General features: G+C 36.4%; 1 long non-coding RNA gene across 1 annotated transcript; it reads left to right on the top strand.

Moving 5' to 3' along the window:
* Nucleotides 1-2,771: 2,771 nt before the first annotated feature.
* LOC108449831 lies at nt 2,772-10,249 on the top strand. Its single transcript, XR_001866124.1, has 3 exons — nt 2,772-2,912; nt 8,482-8,561; nt 10,163-10,249. It is a non-coding gene; the product is annotated as an uncharacterized LOC108449831 (long non-coding RNA).
* The last annotated feature ends 611 nt before the right edge of the window (nt 10,250-10,860 follow it).

The following is a 10,860-nucleotide window of genomic DNA, read 5'->3' as shown; positions in this document are numbered from 1 at the left end:
GCTGTGTGTCTGTGCACTGTTTCCCCCAGGGTCTGAATGACTTTTTGACTTGAGACCATTGTACCACATGCATGTGTAATGTTGCTCATTTTGGGTTTGCCAAGCTAAAAGCCTTGCCAGGGTTGAGAGGTACCTGAAGGGCTTCCCATGGAGGTACCTGAGTCCCTCTCAACTGGACTGTGTCCTTGTGCCGCTGACTCTGAGCTGGCTTGTCTGAGACAACACATACTGATCTCCTGAGGTACCTGAGCTTGCAATTTGCTGTAAGGAAATCAGTAACATTTGCAGTTAGCACTGGACGAAAAACCTCTGTATTGCTTCTAGGTTCCAAACCACCTTTTCAAGTAGTTGGATTAAGAAAAATCTGCTTTAGATTGGGGATAGTTCTAACAATGCTGGACCTTTACTGTCTGCAACTCTCCAGTGTTTGAGAGTAGAGGTTATAACTCTCTGTAATGGGCTGTAACAACCAGACTTGAAGCCTTTATTTTCCATATGCAAGTTTGTGAATGAGGGTAGATACTGTACTTTCTAAAGTTTGGAAATAAGCTGCTGTGCAATTTTATTTTTTTGTCTAATGATTTTTTCAAGGTTGCTCAGGGTCTTTTGTAGAAGTCGCTGCATAGTATGACTTGCTTTTAGATAATACCTGAATGGCTGGAGTTGGACTTCAGTGATCCTTGTGTCTCTCATCTAACTCAGGATATTCTATGATTTTGTAAATTTTCTCCATCTTTGAAAGTGGAAACATTAAAAAAAAAAATTACAGAGTTATGATAATGAATACAACCTATTTCCATTCTATTAACAAGAAAAAAAGAAAAGAAATTGAAGCTCAGAGCAAATGACTTTTCTTTCTGTTGATTAAAAGCAATGTTTTACCTAGTGTTTATTCTCATGCTGCCATCTGTTGAAAGACTAACTCTCTTAAATTAAGGTTCAATTCTTAAGTGGTATGATTAAAAAAGTATTGAACTAAGAATCTTTTGACATCCAGATCTCTCTTGGATTGTTTGGATTTTCAGTGCTACCTTTTCATCCCAGTGTACCTGAAAACTCTCAGATCTCAGAGGTTTTGCTTGCAAAGTGTATGTTTTCACCTTAAGGAAAAATTCCCAGTGTTAGTCATGCATTATTGAATCCTAGTCAGGGAGTATTGAGAAAGCTGTGCTGAGGGTTTGTTTTTTTGTTTTTTTTTTTTGATATAGAGATAAGGTTTTATGTTAATTTACCAGTTGGTGCAAGTTTATTGAAGTCCTGCTTTGAAGGTACACGATTGCTTAGTAGTCCTGTGAGGTGTGAAGTAAATGAAAGCCATGAGTGACTTGTTTTTTTTGCGGTTTTTCCAGAAAAAAAAAAGAGCATGTTTATCAAATCCCTATATATATGTGTTAAGTATGTAAAGAAATGCACATTGCCTTCACAGTGCACGTGTGTCTAAGCCATGCGTCAAATCAAACGTTACAGCAAAATATCTATTTTTATTAGGTTAATGAAATGCTGCCTCATATCCTGCTATTAGGAGAGAAATGTTCCCTAAAGTAAAAATAAAGGTCATCTTTGTTGTTATTTTTGTGGGGATTTATCAGGCAAAGTTCTCTAAACAAGTGTATGAAATTGATGTCTGCCTGACTGAAGAGGGCAGTGGTGCCTAATGTGACAGAATGTCCTCATTTTCAACCAAATGCATTCTATTTTTCACTAGATTTCCTTTGATAGATAACCTGAAATTCTTCTATTAGTTTTTTAGAAATGCTTTATGCAATTACGCTCCAGAAAATTGTACTTCTGTACATTATCTCATAGGAAATACCAAGGCTTGAACCACTGATGCATCAGCATTCCTGAGATTGACTGCAAAGTCTGAAATAACTTTAAAACCCTGCTGATTTTTTGTTGTTTTCCTCTGTGTCAGTTATAGACTTGTACTTTTATTTCCTTAGAAATTTTATCACAATTTCAAACTGTAAGTAAAACAACTGAAGTAACTCTAGGCACACAATATGCAAACTGATGTTTTTTGTGCCTTTGTTTCTTGAATACCCAAATATAATTGTCCTATCATGTTCCCTTAATATCTTTTGATGTAGGCACTTAAAATGTCAACATTCAGAATCATGAAGGAATTCTCAAACTCAAACCAGAAAGAATGAAACATGGAAGGAAGGTGTTTCTTTCTCCCTAGAAGAATACCTAAGATTAGAAGCTCACATATTGTTAGGAAAAAAAAAAGAATCAGTAAGAGCAAAGAAAAACACTTTCTCCTAGGATTATTCTCTTGCCAACATTTTGCAACTTACCACCTTTGTATATCAGGTAATTTGCTAGAACTCTTGAGATAGTCATTACATTAATTAAAATGTTTTTCTTTGTGTTTCTGTGGAAGTCTTTCAATACGTGTGCTTCTTTTGACCCAAGCAATGCATTTTAACTGTAGTACTAACGAGGTGATGGCATAATATTCTAAATCAATTTGGAAAAGGCTTTTGTCAGATAAGCCAAGTTGGCAACTTGTTTGAAGTTCCTATAATTAAAGCATATATCTTAGCTGAAATTCTGTTTAGCCTGTTGATTATATTTTCAAACAGCTAGCCAAATTGAAAAAAGACAGCAAACCAACAACAAAAACCTTCAGAGATCCAGCTAAAACTGTTGATGTCTCCATGAAGCATTTCTGTTTAGCTGGCCTCATAGTGGACTGAGGTTGGTAAGTACATGGGTTTTGACAGTGAATGGTCTGTGACTTTTAATTTTACCTTGTGTGGTGTTATTTTTTTCCTTTGGTAAGTGAAATAACCTCAGCTGAAAGTGAAGTAATGCTCTGAGTGCTGTTCCTCTTGTAGGTTGGCCTGGTGATGGCAGGAGAGATCAGACTTATTGAAGGTGGAAACAGAAATGTTCCTGTAGCTGTCGTAAGTTGGTTTTTAATCTGAAGCTCTGAAGCTTGTGAAGGAAAGTTTCCTAGCCTTTCTGCAGTTTTCTTGCAGGGAGGGTGGGTGGTGTGTGTTTAAATTCCCCTTGTTTTTTGACAGAACAGATTTCTGTCCTTGCAGAAAAATGAATTGGAAACGGACTATTAAAAATGAATGCATCCGGTGGTTTTTTTGCACTGAAACCTAACACACCATTCCAAAGTCCTGAGATCAAGTCATTTGGGTACCCTGGACTAATTTTCATTATTTCTTTTGAATCACAGATTCAGATGATTAGTGCTTCAACAAGCCTTGTTTTGAAAGAAGTATAGCACTTAATCTGTCATAAAGTAACTTAAGTGTTGCTTGGTGTATGTGTGGGTTTGTGTATTTTTTTGATAGACAGTGTATGTGTTCAGTGTACAAAAGAATGGTTATTAGAGAGTAGGATCAGCAAGAAAAATGGATGTATGTAATCCAGAAACTTCACATTTAGATCACCTTTGATGAAACTTTTCCTTTGAACTGTGTTCTTTTTGTTTTTAGAAGAAAAAGTGAAAATGAATAACTTGATGCTTAGAGGTAAAAGTGCACAGCACTTTTAGTCTCTGCTCTGATAAATGTACCCCTGAAAAAGAACATTCCTCTAAATAAAGTTTTTGTGTTACTGAAATAGGATTTTACTTCACTATTTAGTAAGAGAGGCCACAGTAGTCACAACAGCTTAATCACTATGGTGGCAGCTAATAACTTGGGACCGAGAAAATAAAACTCCAGTCCTTTATTCAAACTGAACACTGCTGTCCTTGAGCAAGGGAACACAAAATACTTAAAGGAAAAAGAGGCAGCTTGGCTTCGTCATCAGACAAACTTTTTTTCCCAGATACTGTGAGACAGTCAAATTTTTGCTTGGACTTTTGTAGTTCCTGTAGGGGTAACTGTGTGCTTAGGGCTTATCTTCATCCTCTTTCTTGCTAGAACCATGTTTAAGCTCTGTTTAAGCTGCTGGAAGATGATGATGATCAAATGTAACCCAATGATGTTTCATGGATTGATACAAAACTGCCTGAAGTGTTTTGCGAGTGTTTTGCTATTGCACTTGATCCTGAGGAGGACTGAGTTAGGTAGAGAGAAGGCATGCAAATGGGTTTTGCTTGCTTTGGTTCTGACCTGCTTAGCTGCTCTTGCATGGGAACTGATTCGAGTTCAATTTTCTCCAAGTTTGGACCAGGATGAGATTATTTTCGCTTTTTCTGAAGAGGTCATACTGGCAGATCAAATGCTGGTTATACTAGACTTGCATATTTAGTAACAAATATATCCAACATAAATTGTAGCACCTCCAGGGTTTTAGTTTGGAGAAAATGAGCACAGAAATCCATATGAAAGACACTGAACACTGAGAAGTGGTTGGGGTTTTTTTTAATCTTTCTTTTTTTCATTATTAATCTTCTTCTATACAGACTTTCCCAACAGCATTATTCTTGGCCACTCACTGCTGCTTCATGGGCTTTCAAAACAACTCACATATTAAATTTCCTATCTACTTTGGCTTTTTTCTATCATCTGTGAAATGCTTTTGGATAACCCATTGTCTACAGTGGGCAACACTCACCAAAATGCCTGCCTGCAGAATGATCTGTATCTTTGCAAGTCGGCCGTGGATAAATACTTCATTGATTTGTAGCAAACAAGTCTATAAGGCTGGTGATCCCTTTTGAGGTGAGAAAGCCTTGAACAGCCTGAAGCTTCATGGCAAATTTTGGAGGGAGTTGTGCTTCTTTTGGCCTGGGAAGCACTGGGAGATCAGTGCTGGGAACATCTCAGCTCTTTGAAGGACTTAGCCTTCCCTCAAAAAGTATCATTTTTCACTGCCCACTGTTGCCATGGCTCCTAATGAGAGAATGATGGCTTTGATGACAGATAGGAAATATGTCCTGCTAATCCACTCCAGGGGCAAAACATTTGGCTACTGAGAATGTCTTAATATCTGGAACTAAGTGAATATATCCAGGTACAGCCAATAACTTAAAATGCGGACAGAAAAAGTATGATCAAGATCAGTTCAAAAGAGGGTTTCTGCCAGTTTTGCCTGATATTCCTAATGGGTATCTGTTGAATACATAGTTGGCTGACTGGTGCATCGTGTTCTGCAGTGAGTTTGGGATGTGGAAAAGCAGGTGATAATTGAAATTTTGAATAGTAACCATCATATCCATTTTAAATCTGTACTGCTTGTTAAGCGAGAAAGAAAATGTCAGCCTGCGTCTTTCTGGGGTCCATTGGTTCTCATTCAGCAGCTTGGCCTTCTGAAACCCCTCTGAGCATCTGTCAGATATTTTTCCTCAGAAACTGAAACCTGCAGTGTCCACAGAGAAAATATAAGGATTTGTATGCATTTTCATGGAAAGGTCTGTAGTTTTGTTTTATATTTTACTTCTAACCCTTATCAGGAGATGATTGGTCCTTGGACATCTTTTTGGATGCTGAAGCTTTGTCTAATGAATAATCTTTAAATCTTCGTTGATAGATTTTGAGAATATCACTAAATCGTTCACTTTGTTTTATCTCTCAGTTATATGAATAAAACCTGGTGATTTTAGAGTGAAAATTGCATTTTCCACAGTGTTACCTCATTTGAAAGAGCCTTAGTAGGATTCAGTGGAACCCAGCCCCAAGTACCGTATTCAGTTTTAAGTAAAAAGTAAGAAGGGAGATTTTTGAGAGGGTGCCTCCCTTGCTTTATTCTTCATTGACATTTTTCAGAGCATTTAAAATGATTCTTGGCTTTTTTTCTTCCTTTTTGTTCTCTTTATCCCAGTAAAAAGAAGAATATCAGGGAAAAAGTCAAGCCACAATAAGTCTGATGGCTGGTTTAACTCTTGCCTTCAGGTCTGGGTGAGAACAGGATTGATGTCCAAGCACTTGTTCCTATCCATGCACATGGTGTACTTGTATACCCTGTGATTATGAATTGTAGTAGTTACTAAATCCAGTTCTTAGGGATTGACAAATTTTGCTATTGGATATGAAATGCAAATTCCCTATAAACTCAAAAGCTCTGTATTTACTTCTGTAAGAGCATTTTGGATGTAAAATGTAGAAGCAAATAAACCTCTTTTTTAGGCTGGAAAGAAGAACAACAACTTCAGATGAGACTGAATTTCCTTCTTTCTAAATTTATGTACACCTCAAGTAAATCCATGTGCATCTTAAATCTATGGGAAATCTATAATGTTATGAGTTCTGCTTTTCTATACATCTGAGCAGTAATTTTCTTTCACTTTGACGCATAGACATATGTGTATGTTTTCATATTCAGGGCTTCAAACTGAGAGAAAGTGGATTTAGACATTGGGAAGGAATTGTTCCCTGGGAGGGTGGTGAGGCCGAAAGGGCCCCTGCCCATGGCAGGCGGTGGAACAAGATGAGCTTTAAGGTCCCTTCCAACCCAAACCATTCTGGCATTCTGCGATATGTATTTATTATTGCAATGTATACATAAGTGCACTCATATAAATAGTACCTTGTTAATATTTGTGTAAATCTAACTTGTCCTGCCTAAGTACAAGGGGGACATATATTAGACTTTTTATGAATTATTGCCATAATCTAACCCTTTTAAATTTCTCTCTGTTTTTCTTCTGTCTCCATATGTTTTCCCTATATTCCTCTCTTTCAGAGATGGAATATAACTATTCTTGCCACTGCAAGTGCCCCATTAAAAAAATTTAGTAATTGAAGAAAGCTAGCAGTGCTTAGTTTATCATTAGCAATATTAGAATTCAACAAAATTTCTCAAAAGGAAATTTAGTTGCATGCTATTAATTTTATGTAACTCACCTGTCTGTCATTTGCTAGTATTGAACTTTATCTTTCATTGATACGTCTCATTTTTTTTTTCTTTTCTTGTTCTCTTTTCCTTCTGAATTTGAGAAGGTTATTGCTGAAATGTTCTTAGTGAATCCTGTCAGCAAATGGTCTTTGCCTTAGATTAGTTTCTTCCTGTCATACCAATGTCAGAAGTCTCACAGAGGTGCAGCATCTTCTGTGGTGTCTGACCTCCTAAGGAGCAAGATCTTAGCACTACACAGGGCACCTCAATGAGGTACCAAAGAGACAGGTCTTTAATTAATTTTATAGTGAATGTTGTACTCACTTCCGGGCACTGAGGTGCTTCTCTTATGCACAGCTCTTTAAATATTCCTCTTGGTTAATGCATATTATTTCTGTGTTATGAATTCTTGGAAGGTTCTCTGTGGGCCTTCAGAATATTCTTCTTAGTGCTTTTTGCAATTTACAGGTTTTATTAAATTATTCCCTAAGAAATGTCCAGGGTCTCTCAATTCCCGGAACATCCTCTCTACTGGTTACCCTTGGGATTGGTTTTGAACTTTTATATTTGTCTTTTATTTCCTAGTATTTAGCTACCGAATGTCTCACATTTAAATACTGATTTTTTTCTCTTTTTTTTTTTTTACTTTTTAAAAAAGAATCTATTTGAAAAAAGCATAAATGCAGAAATTTTTTGTTGGTTGGTTTTTTAAAAAATAAGGCTAGAAATGCTGAATAATCCACTGCTCTCTAGCCCTACAGAACTTTTTTCTTCTGTAAGCATAAGTTCATCATAATTTCGAGTTGTTTACCTGAGCAGTCATACATTTTCTTTGAGAGCTCAAATGCAATGTGTAAATGTTGTTCTATCGCAGTTATAGTATTCCTGAAAAAGGAGGTGAAAGGGGTTTTGAAATGAAGGTTGAAAAGGAATATAAATGATGGAAGATGAGCCATTCAGTGAATAAATGAGTGGAGATGGTTGGAAGGGAAACTAAGATAAAAATGACAAATGAGAGGAAAATAGAAAGGGTAAACAAGAATGAAAAAATACTTAGGCTGTTGAAAGCCTTCACTTGGAGGCTTAATATATTCACCTGCCAGATGTTTTTAATAGGTGGGACCTGCTCAACTACAAAAGCTTGGTATGTTCAGAAACGATATGTGAAACTGAAATGCATGCATTGGGAATTTGGTATGACTTGGGCACTACAGGCAGTGGGAGTTTGAGCTTTAAATCCACCATTGTCTTGGAATTTCTGTTAATTCTGGGCTTATCCGAAGCTCCTCTGGAAAAATGGGGGTGTGTATAACAAGAGGCATGATTTCTTCACTTATTAAAGCCTTTTTGTAGCGCATAAAAATTAATAATAGTTAATAATTAATAATTAAAAAAAAAAATTTCTTACTTAGAAGCTCCATAGGGATTCAGTAAGACTCTTGCACCAGTGCTAATTGCAGAGCAGGTACCTAATAAAAGATATTACTGTTTTTAAAACTGTAACTTATTATCTACTGTCAGCCTTTTACTTATTCAGAGCTTTATTTATTTATTTATTTATTTATTTTTAAATACCGGTGTTGCTTCAAAGCTTCTTCTACTGCAGCGGTATGAAGTTTGTCATAATTTGCTGAGGTTATGTTAGTGAACAGTGAAGTTAAATGGAAGTCATATTTTGACAGTGTATAAGTCTATATTTTTTACCCAATTAGAGTATTTTAATCTTTTTTACAGCCATAAGACCAAGCTCTGCTGCTCTACATGCCCTCGTTACCACTGAGGAGAAAATCAATACATCACAGCAACATTAATTGGTAGGTTTTTAAAAAACAAATAGCTACCAATTTTGGTAAATATATTTTACTCAGCTTCTGTTCTGTTGGAGAAATAACATTTTAAGTAATGCAGATGCAGTGCTCTTCATGTTTCCTGAAAAGAGGAGAGTGTTGCAATTTTGCAGCTGGATTTTCAGGAAATCCTGAGCAGTCACGCACATACAGTAAGGCTTCTAAAAAGGCTTATCTCATCAGAGACATCCAAAATTTGAAACATCCAGAATGAATTCTAAATTATGAAGCATTTCCCATAAATCCTAGTGTTAATAAGTTACTCTGTGTAATAAATATATACAGTATAAGAAGTAGGAACTTACATGTTACTGGCAAACTTCAGTTTTTAAGAACTACAGTTTCTCTTAAGGACAGCTTTTTATATGGATAGTTTTTTCCTTTTTTTTTTTTTTCTTTTTCTTTTTTTCTTTTTCCCTTTCCTTTCCTTTTCCTTTTCCTTTCCTTTTTCCTTTTGCCTTTTTCTTTTTTCCTTTTCCCTTTTCCCCCTCCCCTTCCCCTTCCCCTTCCTTTTTCCCTTCCCCTTCCCCTTTGCCTTCCCTTTCTCTCCTGTCCTCTCCTGTCCTGTCCTGTCCTCTCCTCCCCTCTCCTCTCCTCTCCTCTCCTCTCCTCTCCTCTCCTTTTTTTTCTTTTCTTTTCCTTTTTACTTTTCTTCTTTTTTTCCTGTGAGAGACAGCCTATACATTTGTGTGGGTGTGAATGATCATAAAGAATGACCAGATTAACATTAATAATTATTTTGATAAACCTGACACTCATCTCTTAGTTGCATAGTGCTTTAGTAGGTATTTATATCAAAGCAGAGACTTGTGTGATCAAGTGACTTCAGGAACAAATAACTAATTTCTTTGGGAGTTTGTATTCTTTTAGCTGCCTTGGGTGAACAACAGGTTCTGAATTTGCAAGGCTCAGGCCAAAACCCATTGATGTGTCTGAAGGTTTAACACAAAGGTTCTTAAACAAGGGCACAACCATGTGTTTCATTTAAGCAACTGTCAGGGCATTTGCTGACATATCACAGTTTGTACACAGTCTGCACATGAAAAAGAAATGCCTGACCTTTATATGTATTTCATGATTCTTTGCTATCCCCCAGAATATTAGTTAAATGGCTTAGTCCTACACTATCTGTTGTGTTGTGCTGATTGCAGTGGGAATAAGGAAGGAATAAAAAATAAACATATTTTTTCAGAAACTTTGAATTCCACATAATTATTTCTAGTTAAAATATATGGAGTAGAACTATGCATGGCTCACAAAATTTATGTAGGCATTTGCAATCCTTCTCTTTCCTAATTTGCTGTCCTTCCAAGCAGCAGCTTCAGGTGGGATCCAGATGATGTCCAGATGCATATTTGAGTACATTCCCTGTTAATCCCCTTGCCAAAAGTGAGCAGAAATCTGCATTTCTCATTTTGGATTATGAATGAAGAAGGGATGGAGAATGGATGTAAAATCCTCTCTGCCTGCAAAAGGGTTGTAAATAAAGCATTGCATGTGGATCCATATAGATAAATAAACATTCCCACATGCCATCACCTGTTTCTTCCTTTTGCTCTTCTTTACAGAACCCCCAGACTATATTCCATTTCCATGTGGAATCCAAGAGCTGCAATATTCAATCCTTTTTAAACGTGTTATAAAATTGTGAGTATTCTCCTTTGTTCTTTCTCTTTGGAAAGAACTCCTGATGTAGTTGTGCTTTTATAACTGAAATGTTAATTATAACATTGGATGCATTGAAGGAATGTGTAAAATATAAAGTCCTGCATTCAAAGGACTATCTTGTACTGTCTACACTATGAATAACATGTTCTGTTATGGCACAGGGTGTGTTTCTCTGCCCAAACAATCCACATAGGAAGGTAAAACTTAGGATTTTTTGCTGGGGGCAGCACAGCCTGGTATCTGAGCAATTCTATCCTTCCTATTTCCTGAACATTTAAGAGTAAACCTATAAGAATTTGAGGTATATAAATCTACCAAGTGTGTTCCATAGCTGTAATCATTCTTTGAAAGAAATCCTCAGGTATACATCTGCTGCTTTTAAATATCACACTTTAAAAGCACAGTAAAAACTATAACATCAGTAGACTGATGTACAGTAGCTACATCAGATGTTTGTAGTGTTTTGCCTAAAGCTAGAGGGTAGCCCATGTGCAGAAATGTGATTCAGTGTATTTTTAACTGATTTATACTTCATTACAAGCAAGTCAAGAGATGTATACTTCACAGTACTTTTAGAAATAAACATCTTTAAAAGATT

Source organism: Corvus brachyrhynchos, unplaced genomic scaffold (assembly GCF_000691975.1).
Source record: "Corvus brachyrhynchos isolate BGI_N302 unplaced genomic scaffold, ASM69197v1 scaffold1311, whole genome shotgun sequence".
Taxonomy (NCBI): domain Eukaryota; kingdom Metazoa; phylum Chordata; class Aves; order Passeriformes; family Corvidae; genus Corvus; species Corvus brachyrhynchos.
The sequence above is the reverse complement of the archived record's forward strand: the minus strand, read 5'-3'. Positions and strand labels throughout refer to the sequence as shown.